Source organism: Ambystoma mexicanum, chromosome 11 (assembly GCF_040938575.1).
Source record: "Ambystoma mexicanum isolate Mex_15411 chromosome 11, UKY_AmexF1_1, whole genome shotgun sequence".
NCBI classification, from domain to species: Eukaryota; Metazoa; Chordata; class Amphibia; order Caudata; family Ambystomatidae; genus Ambystoma; species Ambystoma mexicanum.
The window spans coordinates 527,478,699-527,494,045 of record NC_090934.1 but is presented as its reverse complement, the minus strand read 5'-3'; positions in this window follow the sequence as shown (position 1 = coordinate 527,494,045).

Sequence of the window (15,347 nt, the reverse complement as noted above, 5' to 3'; positions counted from 1 at the left end):
GTAGGAGGAAATTAAATGGTGTATGATTTCGGTTTTGTAAGTGCTGGTAGTATGGTTGCAGTTATACACCAGTTGGTGTAATCTAACTGTTTACCTGTTTCCTTTTTTTTTAGCAGTATTTCTTTATGTGTTTGGTTGTTGCTGATGTTTTGTATGTATTGTGGGATTGCACTGTGATATTGCAGAATTGTGGGGGCAGTTAGATACCTGTTGGCGTATTGTGACTGTTGATAGTTTTGAAGTTTTTGAGGATATGTTTGTAACACTGTGGTTGCTGAAGGTTGCGTTTGGCAGTTTGAATGCTGCAAGTAATATTGAAGTATTATGGTTGCAGTTAGATACCAGTTGGCGTATTCTAACTGTTTAAAGTTTCACATTTTGATATTGTATGTTTAGAAGCTTTTGCATTCCTATTGATACTTTCACATCTTTCAAAATTCTGAAGTGCTGGTGCACGACTATGGGTTTACTTAATGATATTTGCATATTGCTTGAATTGGTATGGGCATTGTTAGACTGTTGCTGCTTTATTTGAGTAGCTGCTGGTTTCAGAGGTTACTGAGGATCATTTTAAACCCTCAGAATTAGTACTTTTTTAAGTACCATGTAGGGAACAATATTAGTATGATTATTGTTTTTTTGACTGTAATCTATGGGTCATTGGGAAAAAAATTGTATAGCAGGCACACTGACGTATTTGTTGGATAGTTGCTGCATGCTGAGTTGTTCCAGTTCCACAGAGTAGAAGGTATTTTTTTGTGCCATTATGTATATACTGGTGGGTGCTGGGGAGAAGGTTTTTCTAATTTTGTAGATCAGTGAGTACATTTTGATTTCAAGAATATTAAGTAGGCATTTGCAAGATTTGCTGGTAATCTCTGCTTTAGAGTATTGAAAGTATCATTGCACTCAAACCATGCACATTGCTTTCTAATGTATGCAGTATAGTGACCTGCACTGGTTGTGTCACCTGTGTGATAGATTATGGCTTCTGTTGTGAAGGTGTTCATGCCAAGTGATACCTGTCCATGTGTGAAGGTAGTAAGCTTGCAGTTATTTTTGGTTCCATCTGCATTGTATCTTAAAAGCATTAATATTACGTATTGACTATGTGATTGCATATGTAAGGTGGAACGATTATCGGAATTGCAAGTAGTACAAAATATGCTATGGTTTGCATTTTGTACGAGCTACTGAAATGGAATGGAATCACAGTTAGGTATAGATACATAGAGAAAGTGCCTATTAGGGACTTGTTCCTGAATGACATGGTTGCAGAGAGTGCATGTATGTTTCCACATGTAGGAAATCTGGAAGATTTAATTTATGGGTATGTTTTTGCTTTCCAGTACTTGTAGTAAGTACATTAGACATTCTGGTGGATCTTCCTGTGTGTTTAAAGTGAATCTCACCATTCCAGCACAGTAGTCCAATTCCTGCCTTATTCCTGAGAAACTGTAAGTGTTTTCAGGATTGTTTGTTGCATTTCTGTGAAGGACTAGCATTTGTAAATACAACTGGTCCGAACCATTTAAATAAATGTTTTCAACAATTGTTGGCAATTGGAATAGAACATTGATTGCTACATTTGCAGAGCAATTTACACCAGTTGTATTGGAAAATTTGAATGGACCAGACAGACCTGTGTCTGAGTACTTTGATGAAAGTGCATGTGGTTTGTTCAAAGAGGTAGTTATCTTTGTGTGTGCAGTATATTATGTATTGTCTTTTTCAGTCAATTTTCTGTGTTTTTGGTAGTTGATGGAGTATGAGCTGATTTTTCTTTGGTGGTACTGTTGGGAGATGATTTATGAATTCTGATTGCATTTGTTTTCTTTTACAAAGTTTGTGTTTTTGAGGAACAAGATATATTTTGAGATGGGGTGTGTAGAGTGCACATAGTCTATTGTACTTCACGATGCAAGAAATGTCAGCGCTGACTTTACTTGCATCAAAATTGACTATTAATAGTCCTTCAAGTGCACGTAGGCATGACCAAGCTACGTAACTCATGCCTTCTTTAAAGACTGTACTGCCAATATCAATTAATGCTTGATCTAAGATTAGACCGTGCAATTTATGAATCGTCACTGCATATGCTGGTAACAGAGAACACAGTTCTCTGCATACATACATGTCTTTGAAAAGGAGGAATCTGGCTGTTAAGCATACTATCCTTTTAACTTCAGAAAGTTTGCCAAAGTGGATGTTGACAAAGTGAATGCTGTTGTCACATGGGTATGTCTGGAAGCCAACAACTGTACCTTGTGCTCCATTAACTAAACTTTGCTCTACATCAAGGTTACGCTTTAGCATTACTCTACAGTTTAAACACAATGTTAACATTTTCTCCAAACCAGCTGTGTTAGAGATAGAGTTTTCTAAGGTATTTAGTCGTGCTATGGCTTGTTGACACATAGGTAATATCATACCGTGTATGTCCTGTTTGTCTGTGGAGTACATTTGAACTAGTGGTTACATTTCTTTTTTTAGCATAGTTTCATTGAATTCTGTACAGCTGGCTAGAGTTGGAATTAACGATATACAGTTGACATTTTTGTGTCCTAATTGTTCCATAACATTAGTAGCACATGTGTTATTGTCTTATAGTTCATTTGTATTTAGGGTAGGCTGAGCTTCCTTAGATAGAACACCAATCCAAATGTTGTTTTCAAAATGCTGGCATAGGTGAGATCTGCAGACTGACGCATGTTTTCAGTTATTTCTCTGTTTTGGAAATGTTGCCAGAGATTTACATTCCATATGTTTCTGAGAGTTTTACAGCATAGTTTAGGTCCTAAGGTTTTAAAGATAGGTTCACCTTTCACTGGTGTTAATTGAAGGAAATCTCCGAAAACAATAACATGTTTTCCAAGAGTTCTTCATAGTCTGTTTTGAGGACCTCTTGCAATATGAGGCGAATCAAAGCTAACATTAGGTTGGAGACCATGCTCACCTCATCTATGAGGAGCATTTTCATTTGTTTCAAAACTCTGCAAAGCTCCATAGCAGATTCTGTTGCAAGTTTGTAGTAGTCTATTTTGTTTTGGTGTTCTACTGGAAGGAGTAGCAATCGGTGAAAAGTGACACATTTATGTGACTTGTTGTAAGCAGGTAAACCTGTGGGGTGGTTACAACAGCTGAAAGCCTGTTGTTTGTTAATTGTTAGAGGAATTTACTGATGATTTTTATTAAGAATGTTTTGCCTGAACCAGCTTGACCAATTACATATAGCAGTACAGGTTTGTAGTGTTCACCGGTACAGGTTTTAGTTGTGTGCTGCATAACATGTTCAATTTCTTTAGTTACTTCTAGGAAAATGGTATACTGCTCATTGTTTAGTTGTGACATCAGTAGAGCAAAGTCTTCTGCAGATTGTCCTTACTGACACATGGTGTTCTCTACTTCCTTCATGGCAAGTTCTGCCTCATTTGCTATGAATAGCTTTCCAAGTGGTTCCTGGCTTCCTGTCAGAGAAAGTGCACTGCTCTCAGGAGTGTCTACATTTAGTTGTGCTTGAAGTTGTTCTTCTTGTTGGCGTTCATTGTTCAATATGTTTTTGTACTGTGTAAAGTTTATATATATATAATACTTTACTGTAAAACGTTGTCTTTGTCTTGCACCTTTTGAAGTAGCTGTGTAGCAAACATGTTTTTAAAATTGGAACTTGTTTCTAATGTGTGTGCAAATCCATAACATAGAGTTGCTAGTTCACTTTGAAAGATGAGGTGGAATATGTATTCTACGTTTTGTCTGATTGTAGGGTCTTCACAATACATTTGTAAACAGCGTTATTCTGATGCTGTTATTTGTGTGCGTCTTTCATCATATCTTCCACCTTTTTGAGTCAAAAAGAGAAGAGGAAAGGCTTGTGCTTCTACACTATTTTCCCATATACTGATTGGCTATCCTTTGGCTTGCCGCATATGGTGTCTTTGGAGTGCAGTGGGTGAATTGTATAGTGATCTTAAATATTGGAGGCTGCAGTAGGATCTAGATGTTCGAATTGGCCACTTGTTGAGAAGTCCTGAATTATTTTGGTGGTTTCTCTCAGGTTTTCTTCAATGTTTGTTTCTTTGTAGTATTCATTGTTGTCTTTAAGATATTGCAAGGCTTTCCTAACTTTGTTTAAGTCCACTAGATGCTGCCAAATAATTCTGTCTTTGTAGGTACACCATTCAGCCGGTTAATCAAAGATTGTTCTATAGGCCATTGCATTTGTAGAGTGTCTACATTTTCTTTGAGATCCATTGGTAAATAAACTACTTTGCCATGAATGCCTCCTCGTAATTGAGTGGGAGGCAATTTTGCAGTTGTTGGTTGCAGTCGTATTATTGCTTGAAATTGGGTGTACTGTTTGGATTATGATACTCTCATACAAATTAATCTGTTGGAGTGTGTTTGGCAGTGGGAATATTTCAAAATTATGACTGGCAGCCCGTAAAGGCATTTGGTTATTGTCAAGCTTTGCAGTGCAGTATGTGCACAGTATGACAGGGTTAGTAATTTCGTACTTGTTTTCTGCTATAAGGTAGAGAGCTAATTGGAACTATTGGAATTCCTCAGTTTCTTTGTACATTATATCTATAGTTTTTGTGCTCTTTGTATAAAAAGTTCTACGACCATACACACGTACTTGGTTAGGTACTTAAGCAGATGTGCTTTTGAACTTGCATATTTCTTTTTTGTATGTGTGAAATAGAAAGTTGACATCTGCAATATTGTTGCTACTGTTTTCTCAAGGTACTGGAGTTTGTAAGTGCTCTTCAGTTCAAAATTATTTGCTTTGGGTGTGGTCTATTTGTTCGAGCAGCTGTTTGGCTGTACCTTGTAGGAGAATATCATTTAAATGATCCAGTAATAAAGCTGGACTTTTTTGAATAGTACAGTTTGTGAATTATAATTCTTACAGTAGAATGGTGTGTTGCTAACATTTTGATATGGTGGAAGGTGCTTTTGCATGCAGGTGTAGAAATGCTGGCTCCATAGCAGCTTCTGTTGCAAGTTTGTAGTAGTCTATTTTGTTTTGGTGTTCTACTGGAAGGAGTAGCAATCGGTGAAAAGTGACACATTTATGTGACTTGTTGTAAGCAGGTAAACCTGTGGGGTGGTTACAACAGCTGAAAGCCTGTTGTTTGTTAATTGTTAGAGGAATTTACTGATGATTTTTATTAAGAATGTTTTGCCTGAACCAGCTTGACCAATTACATATAGCAGTACAGGTTTGTAGTGTTCACCGTTACAGGTTTTAGTTGTGTGCTGCATAACATGTTCAATTTCTTTAGTTATTTCTAGGAAAATGGTATACTGCTCATTGTTTAGTTGTGATTTCAGTAGAGCAAAGTCTTCTGCAGATTGTCCTTACTGACACATGGTGTTCTCTACTTCCTTCATGGCAAGTTCTGCCTCATTTGCTATGAATAGCTTTCCAAGTGGTTCCTGGCTTCCTGTCAGAGAAAGTGCACTGCTCTCAGGAGTGTCTACATTTAGTTGTGCTTGAAGTTGTTCTTCTTGTTGGCGTTCATTGTTCAATATGTTTTTGTACTGTGTAAAGTTTATATATATATAATACTTTACTGTAAAACGTTGTCTTTGTCTTGCACCTTTTGAAGTAGCTGTGTAGCAAACATGTTTTTAAAATTGGAACTTGTTTCTAATGTGTGTGCAAATCCATAACATAGAGTTGCTAGTTCACTTTGAAAGAGGAGGTGGAATATGTATTCTACGTTTTGTCTGATTGTAGGGTCTTCACAATACATTTGTAAACAGCGTTATTCTGATGCTGTTATTTGTGTGCGTCTTTCATCATATCTTCCACCTTTTTGGGTCAAAAAGAGAAGAGGAAAGGCTTGTGCTTCTACACTATTTTCCCATATACTGATTGGCTATCCTTTGGCTTGCCGCATATGGTGTCTTTGGAGTGCAGTGGGTGAATTGTATAATGATCTTAAATATTGGAGGCTGCAGTAGGATCTAGATGTTCGAATTGGCCACTTGTTGAGAAGTCCTGAATTATTTTGGTGGTTTCTCTCAAGTTTTCTTCAATGTTTGTTTCTTTGTAGTATTCATTGTTGTCTTTAAGATATTGCAAGGCTTTCCTAACTTTGTTTAAGTCCACTAGATGCTGCCAAATAATTCTGTCTTTGTAGGTACACCATTCAGCCGGATAATCAAAGATTGTTCTATAGGCCATTGCATTTGTAGAGTGTCTACATTTTCTTTGAGATCTATTGGTAAATAAACTACTTTGCCATGAATGCCTCCTCGTAATTGAGTGGGAGGCAATTTTGCAGTTGTTGGTTGCAGTCGTATTATTGCTTGAAATTGGGTGTACTGTTTGGATTATGATACTCTCATACAAATTAATCTGTTGGAGTGTGTTTGGCAGTGGGAATATTTCAAAATTATGACTGGCAGCCCGTAAAGGCATTTGGTTATTGTCAAGTTTTGCAGTGCAGTATGTGCACAGTATGACAGGGTTAGTAATTTCGTACTTGTTTTCTGCTATAAGGTAGAGAGCTAATTGGAACTATTGGAATTCCTCAGTTTCTTCTATTTTGTACATTATATCTATAGTTTTTGTGCTCTTTGTATAAAAAGTTCTACGACCATACACACGTACTTGGTTAGGTACTTAAGCAGATGTGCTTTTGAACTTGCATATTTCTTTTTTGTATGTGTGAAATAGAAAGTTGACATCTGCAATATTGTTGCTACTGTTTTCTCAAGGTACTGGAGTTTGTAAGTGCTCTTCAGTTCAAAAGTATTTGCTTTGGATGTGGTCTATTTGTTCGAGCAGCTGTTTGGCTGTACCTTGTAGGAGAATATCATTTAAATGATCCAGTAATAAAGCTGGACTTTTTTGAATAGTACAGTTTGTGAATTATAATTCTTACAGTAGAATGGTGTGTTGCTAACATTTTGATATGGTGGAAGGTGCTTTTGCATGCAGGTGTAGAAATGCTGGCTAATGAATGTCCTTGTTGCCCTGTTTATTTGTGCACTGGACAGGAGTCCATAGTTTGTAGTATTTTCATGTTTCCTTTGTCGTTGGCTTTCACATAGTGATTGAGGAACTACTGCAAAGATTTGATAGAGTTTTGGCGAATGTTACACTTTGATGTTCTTGGGCATTTGTAGATGGGGTGTTTTGTTTCGGTGGAATGGAGAGTTGAATCTAAGTTTGATGGGGATATTTGTGAAAGCAGTGTTTCTTCTTCCATTATGGTAGTGTCTACCTTTTCATATCCTCACCCACTGCTATATATGGCAATTTGGTTTGTTGGCTCTTATTTGTATGATTCTTCATTGAAGTATATCTCTGTGCTGGTGGTGTGATTCCACTCACCTATACAGATGTTGCAAAGGTATCTATGCTGATATTGCGTTTGTTGCTAATTACTTATTCATTATGTTAGTGGTTTCATTCTGTTTAAAATTAATATAAAAAATGTATTTTTGAGGAGCATTGCACTGTCTAAAAGAGTTTACAAGGTTACTTGTCTGCAGTAAGTTGTAAGGGTTGTGTGTGATTTTTCCCCTATATTTATAAGGTTCTGGAGGACTCTGTTGTGGAAAAATTTTTGTCAAATAAATTCTTTGGAATGCTTCCTTGTGGCTACATTCCCATTTGTACCTGCTCTGTTAGCAGTAGTGATAGTTGCAATCTTTTTAGTACATTTATTTTTATTTCTACATTTTGAAAGAGGAGTTAAAGTTTGCTCACTATTAGGTGCTTTCGTTTTCATTAGTGACTGTATTAGCTGTTGTGTTTGAACTTTCTGTACAAATTCTGCTAGAGGTGGATGGCTATTGTGTATGCTTTTAGGTTGATCTGATCTATTTCTGCATTGTTTTCTACAGAGTTGATTTTTGGTAGGCATTCTGTAGTAGCTGTTGGAGAAAAAAGAAAAGTCTGGGTGTGCCGATTTTGTAATGTATTTGTGTGCACTGTGCATGAATGGTTGAATATGATGGGAGGCATATAGATAGAGGTGCATGATTGTGTAATGGGCTGTTACTTTAGGTTGGGAAGGCTGTATTGGTATCTGGGTGTTACTATAATGGTAGTGAGATGACAATATAAAGTGGCCACCTATTGAGGTGTAATGAGTAGAAATGAAGCAAATATTGTGGGGTTGATGGAATTTTGCATCTTACACTACAAGAACACTGCACTGTCTGAGTAAGAGGTAGGTAACTACGATAGTATTGCATTACTTTGTTGGATGTTGATAGTAGGTTTCTTCTAGGTTGTATTTTCAAGTTAACACACAAGTGGCTTTCAGGACAGAGGTGGTTACTGCAACTGTGAAAGAAGAAAGTAAGACCATATGTGTATTAATGGCATAGTGATTGCATTTGGAGAATACATTATTTAAAAGTGTTGGGGGATGTCTTGGCAGGAAGAGTTAGAGTGTGTGTGAAATTGGATGGCTCTGTATATGAATGGAGACTTGGGAGCATCAACATTGATTGTAAAGGGTTAAGTGGTTCATTTGTAAGTGTGCTGTATGATATGCACCTTTGCAAGTGTGGTGGTTACTGTAGGACTATTTAGTTTGAACATTGATTAGTCTTAGTTGTAGAAGGGTGAGAAAAAGGTTCGGAAAGATGTACAGATTGAAAAGGAGAATGTTTTTGTGTATGCAATGCATTAACTTTTCTGAAGATATATTCTTGCTACATGAGCGGAGAAATCATTTCAGTTGTATGATTTATTTATTCACATATATACATGGTACTGTTCTCAATGCACACATGCATTTGTGTGGGTTTTAAGTAATGGTGAATTCTGTGAAGTGTGCACGGTAATTGGCAGGCACCCTGTTGAGATGCATGCAATGTATGTACTTGGTTTGCTTTCGTAGGATACATTCAGTTTTCCTTTTCTGTGAGCATTTTACACATTTCATAGGAGGTGTGCTAGTGGGGGAAATGTTGTAAAAATGACAGAAGTAAAGAAGAGAGTAACAGTTTGGACATTACAATTGGTGATAAGGGTAAATTAAAACTTTCAAAGCACATATCATTGTCGGTGGTATTTGATGATAGGTGATGGGATAAATGACAGTATGCTTTTTGAGTAGGATATGGAGGTTAAATGGCAGATACCACGTTGAGAAGAACTTATAACAGGTTTGCAAATGTACAGTATAAAAAATATTCTATACCTGTAGTTGTTGGTGATGCGGATGAATCTGGATGCAGAAATCTAGGATATTTTTACAGTACCTTTTACTGGAGGTGCTTTTCAATCACAGCAGACCTGTAGTCTGAATGTTTAAAGGTAAATATGGAGTCTTGAACAGAGATGAGTTAGATGCAGAGGTCTTGGTTGTGATTTGTGGATGCGTGTGTGACTGCTTACCATTACCCAATGAGGGAGTGCTGCAAAGAGAGTAGTGGAAAGGGAAGAAGTGCTGCCCCTGCATTACGGGGTCCATGGACACCACTGTAGTTGGAGAATCGGACATACCACAGCCTGCCCTTCTCAGCATGCCTGGCATGGAAATGGGACTGTGGGTATTATCCAATCAAGTGTTGAGGTTATGCTTAACAGGAAGGAGCGGTAATACTTTTTTGTTCATTGCTGTGTACACTGAAGATGGCAGAGATGCAGAGAGTCAGAGTGTTGATCGTGGGTGATTCCTTTTTGGGTGATCTGCAGAGTTATGCCCAGGGCAGAGGCATTGATGACAATTTTGGTTTTGAAGGAGTGGACGCTTTGTGGCGCAGTGTGCCTGTCTGTAGTTTTCAAGCTGTGCTGCAGTTTGCAGAGATGTGGCAACTTGGAGTACTGTTGACGTCGTAGTAGTGCATTGTGGAGCACTTCATTTTGGTAACATCAGTACTGGAAGTTTGCTCTGTGAACTAAAGGACTTCGTGAAAGCACTGATATGGCTTTTTCCCACTGCAAAGGTGGTTTTCTCAGGTATACCACCTAGAAGAGTATGGAACAATCCCGATGTTAGTTGTTCCCAGCAAGAGTTTGGAAGGTGTCCTCTAAACGGAGGCATGTCTGAATTTTTGTTCAGTGCTGGGATGTTCTTCTGTGACAATGAGACATGTAATGCTTTTAAAGTGAGCTTTTTCAGTGTAGATGTCTTTTTCATGCCCCATTGAAAATGCTATGTTGTTATACAATCTAAAAGCTATTTTGGAGAGGCTCGTGTAACAATGTAAGGAGGAGAAGAAGAGAAAAATCCTCCAAAAATACAAAAGAAAAGGTGTTTCTTTACAAGCACCTCTAAAAAAAATGCTCTTTTCAGAGCCACCACTTAAGAGGACATCCCCTACACTGGTTGAAATGCGACCCCAACCCATGTACTAAGCTGCAGACATAGCGGTAGTTTGAGGATCACAAGTGAAACATCTGGCAAGTTTGAGGGTGGCAGGCATGGAAGAGGGACTGTGGAGGCTTGGGGATTGGTCAATAAGGTTTCCTGGGTGTGGTGTGTAAGGAGAGACTGTGGCATAAGGTGTGTTTGCAGAGAGGAGTGCAGATGTCTATTGTTACTGCTGTGTCATCCAGGAGGCAGAGTGTATGGATTTTGGGCAACTCCTGGATACATTAGTTGGAAGTGCATGCAGAACGCTGTGGAGTGGAGTGGAATCCATCATGTGGATGTCCAATGGTATGGAGTTTGTGGATGAAGTGGCTGAATGTGGCTCCTCTTTGTGCCAGTTTGATGAAGCTGGATCATCCAGACATTATTATTATTCATTGTGGAGGGAACTGTTTTTGGACATGTTACCACAATTTCTCTGCAGTTTGCAATGAAGGAGGCACATGTTTCCAAATTCTCGCATAATTTTTTTCTCGCATCGCCGAGAGACAGATGTGGCTGTGTTCTTTTTCATTTGTTCCGGAAATGGAGAAAACAAGGCGCAATGTGAACAAGGCTGTTTGCGCCTTTCTGAGAGATGTTGGCATGTTCTCCTTCCACAATGAAAACATTACGTTTTGTAGCACCAACATTTTTTGCAGAGATGGAGTCCACTTTACTGATGCTGGCAATCAGTTTTTTCTACGAAATATCCAAAAGTATAGCAAGCATTTTTCCAGTAGGTGATGGCCACTTCAACCATTGCAAAAACAAACAACCACCACAAAATGGCTCTTTTCAGAGCCACCACTTCCTCCCAGAAATGAGTGCAATGTTTTTGACGGAGCCACCCCTCGCATTATTTCAGATGTCCGCAGACTACCATGTTGTCAACGGACATTACAGACTGTGCGGCAGCCTGCATCATGTCATTGGCACTCCTTCTCATGCTCCCAGACCGAAGGCTCAAAAGCACTTCGAAGTTGCTCCCCCCTGCTGAGTACTGCATCACAGTTCATGCACAATACAGTGACCTTTGAAAGGTAAGGATCTGCTGCGGTGCATATGGTGGGATCAGCTGACCCACAGAAGTGTCCATCGTGGTGGCAGGAGCAGATGCGGAGAATGCTGCAGAGTAACTCAACCTACTGCCTTGTTTGAAGGGAACAACCCCCCAAACTGCTGCCTTGTGGTTCGATTACAGGTGTTGCTGCATGGTGGTCATGCCATAGCTGTACAAGCCTGGTTTGTCGTGACTGACTACTATGTTGCACTCAGTGCTTATCACCTGTTTAGCACAAGCTTTGGGCATGTCTCCTACGGTGGTAAATAGCTTCCACACCCAGGAATCAAGCTGGATGCAGGCAATGTGGAATTCCTCTACTTCATCCTCATTTTCTTATTGTGGTGGTGGTGGTGATGTGCTCAAAATGCCCCAGCCCAGTGTTGTAGGTTTGTGTAAAATACCATATCAGGATTGTGTTACTTCACAATCAGGAAAGGGTGGGATTTATCTTCAGAAAGGGGGGCTGATAAGTCCGTGGGGAACTTTTGGGCTGGGGTATTTTGAGCACAGATGTGGCTCAGTTTTAGGGAGATTGTCAACAAGAGGCTGTTTAGGCTGGTGCACATCGAGTTGGATGCCTGGGAACAGCTTTAGAAAAAAACGATGGCAAGTGAAATTTTTGAATGTTATGATTCTTACATCTCTGTGGTAAAGTGACTCATGAAGCTGGTCAAGCCCCTGGTCAGTGTACTGAAAATGTGCATGCATTTGAATTCCTAGGTCTTCCTGGCTTAGACAGCACTGTAATGCCTGTAATACATGAGCAGAGCAAAGTCCATCATGGGACATGCAGCCATGCCTGGGTCAAATCCAACTACCACACATGGAAATCTCTGTCACTGCACCCACCCCACAGGTACACCGCAGACCAGTATACCGGCCCAAGCATCTCTAAGGAACACTTACAATTGCAATGGTGCAAGCAAGAAAATGTATGTAATCACCAATCAGTTACCACCACTAACATATGAGTGAGTGGCACAGGATCCATCCACAGTATGACTGCTCCACCATGCCAGTACACACCTAGCCCCCTCACAGAAATGTTTGCGGTCACTGGCTGACCAAACCACCATTGTTATTGGCCCTTAGTCATACAGGGGAAGGCAGTGATGGACAAGTACATGGTGACATCAAGTAGCCGTGAACATGATTAGCAAACCACAGTGTATCTTGAGGCACATCAGACAAACATGTCATGATGCATTCCACATGTATAGTACACATTTCAAATGCATCACACCCATCAGATGTCGGCAGATGATGGTCATTATCAACTCATTTGGGTTAGTGCCTCACCTCATGGAATGGTCCCTTAGACGTGAATGGCACACATACCCCCCAAGCATAGGTCATCCCTAAGTGCACTTACCTGGGTCTCACTATGAGGAAATGTCAAGTCCAGTCATGATGAATCTGTGACATGTGACCATGAACACTGTGCAGGCATTTCACACAAGTAATGACAACAATGTTCACAAATAAACTTTCCATTGTTCCTGTGCAGGTGATGCCGGGTATCCCCTGAACCCGTAGCTCCTGACCCACATCAGGCAACCAGTCAACAGCCACGAAGAGGACTACAACCGTGGACATGCACACACTCGTGTTATGATTGTGCAGAGTTTTGGCCTGTTGAAGGCCCATTTCCGCTGCCTCAGCAGGTCGGGCGGGGTACACATATACAGGCCTGAGAATGTGGGCAAGTTATTGTTGGCATGTGTCATGCTGCACAACATGTGCATGCGGCGCAACGTACCCCTGCCCCCTGACATGGACCACATTCCACCAGTAGAAGAGGAAGATGATGGTGGAGAAGATGCATATCGACCACGGTACAAAGTGAATGAAGGACGTGTAGTACGCCAAACTTTGATTGCACATTACTTTTGATGCAATGGGTTAGACAAGGCACTTGGAATGGGGGACACTGAGCACTGGGCACTGTTAAGAAATAAATTGACACACACTCAAGAAGCAAAGTCCAGTCATGTGTTTTTATTATGCACACTTGGTGTATTAAATGATTCATAACTATGTACAGTGAACAGGAACCCCTCATGTGCAACAAACTACCCACCACCGCCCTCCCCCAACATCCCCACACACCCATGACCCCCCACCCCCTAACATCCCCACACACCCACGCCAACCCCACCCCACTCCCCCAACATTCCCACACACCCACGCTCCTCCATGCGGCTTACCCACCCCTCCAAGTCCTGGATGGATTCCACAGCTGGTGGTTGCACAGGAGGTGGTGGTGATGTCTGCGTGGTTCCGGGGATGCACTGTGTCCATCAGAACCAGGTTTGAAGGAGAACCATGGTGTAGACGGCATGGTAGGGGTGTGTGGAATTTCCTCAGACATGCTAAGGCCTGCGGTGTCCGCCTCATCCTGTTCCTCTTCCTCCTCCATGCTATGTTGGGCAGATTGTGCCACCTCACATATGTCATTCGTGGCCATTGACTACAGCCCCACAACATCACTGGCCACTGGTGATGCATCCTCCACCACATGAGGTGTCTGCTGGGGGGCCAGAGTTTTTCTGGCTGTGGCCTTCGGGGTCGGTGTGCCTTTTGGCATGCATGCCTTGATGGCACCAATGTGTACGGGCTGGGGCTTCTGACTATGTGTCGGAGCTAGCTGCTCCTCTTGGTCTCTGGCCTGTGCGCCCTGTTGGCTGGTGGTCTGTAGTTTGGGAGCAGTGGTTTTCCTTGGGCAAGCCCTTGACGTTGATGGCCTGATGGCGTCATCGTCCCCTATGCTCATGCATGCAGGTGTTTTTTTGGTGGTTGTGGTGTGTTCTGCATCGCTGTCTGATTCTGTGCCTGTGGGGGATGGTGAGGCAGGACATCAGTCATGGGTGAACGTACATCCTACATAAATCAATGTTAGTACATTTCGAGTCGTGTGCATTGTCGTGTGCATGTTGGAGGGGCGGTCATGGTGCTTACAGGAGTTGGGGGGGTGTATTGTTTGGGCATCCTTCTGGTGCAGCCATGATGTCCATGGTGTCTGTTTGGTGGCCTACAGATGTGTTGTGGCTTGCATGCTGTAGCCATGCCTCAGGGGCTGTGTGCCATGTCCTGTTTGGTTGTGTTTCAAGTGTGCAATCGGTAGGGGAGATCTGTGCACAATGCATTGAGATGGCACAGTGGTGAGGCTTGCATCTCGACAGTGATGTATATGTGTGTGTGCATGCATATATTACTTGTGTTTGCAATTGTGGACTCATGTGGTTTGTGCCAGTGGGTTTTGTAGTGTGTTTTTGTGGCAGAGATGTAGGGTTTGAGTTAGGGCTGACTTTAGGTGGGAGGTGATGCGCCATATATTTGCTCCCATCTACTTGCCAATTGGACTCCAACATTATACTTGGGGTATTAGGTGTGTGTGGTGAATTTTGTATTACGCTAAGGGCCACTCGCCGTCATTGTCCGATGATGGGACACCCATCTCTGAATGCCTGACTCCCTCTATGGACTCCATGTCCATTACAGAGCTGCAGGTTTCCTCCCACCGTGCAAGCTTTATAGGTGATGTTGCTCCACCACCTGTTGTCTGGCCTGGCTGTGGTTTGCTTACAAGATGTTTCAAACACGCAGTTGCAGATCGTCCCACCGTTTTCTGCAGTCTTTCACACTGCGTGGGTTTGTCCTCATCGCGGAGACTTTCTGGGCCACCTCCTCCCAAATGGTTTTCTTCCTTATTTGGGCGGCATGTTGCAAGTCTGGACAGAAAACGACATCCGCATGCTGGCCTAGGGTGTCGGAAAGCATGTTTAGCTCATCATCACTAAAACGGGGCTTACGCAGCCAAGGTGTGCCTTTACGGGTAGCCTTAGGCATCTTCTTGCTGGCATGTTACACAGTTTGCAAATCCAGGTCCTGTAGGCAGAGGATTGCAATTGATTGTGTTTTTCAAGATGGCTGCCAGCGCATTTCCCGTTCCG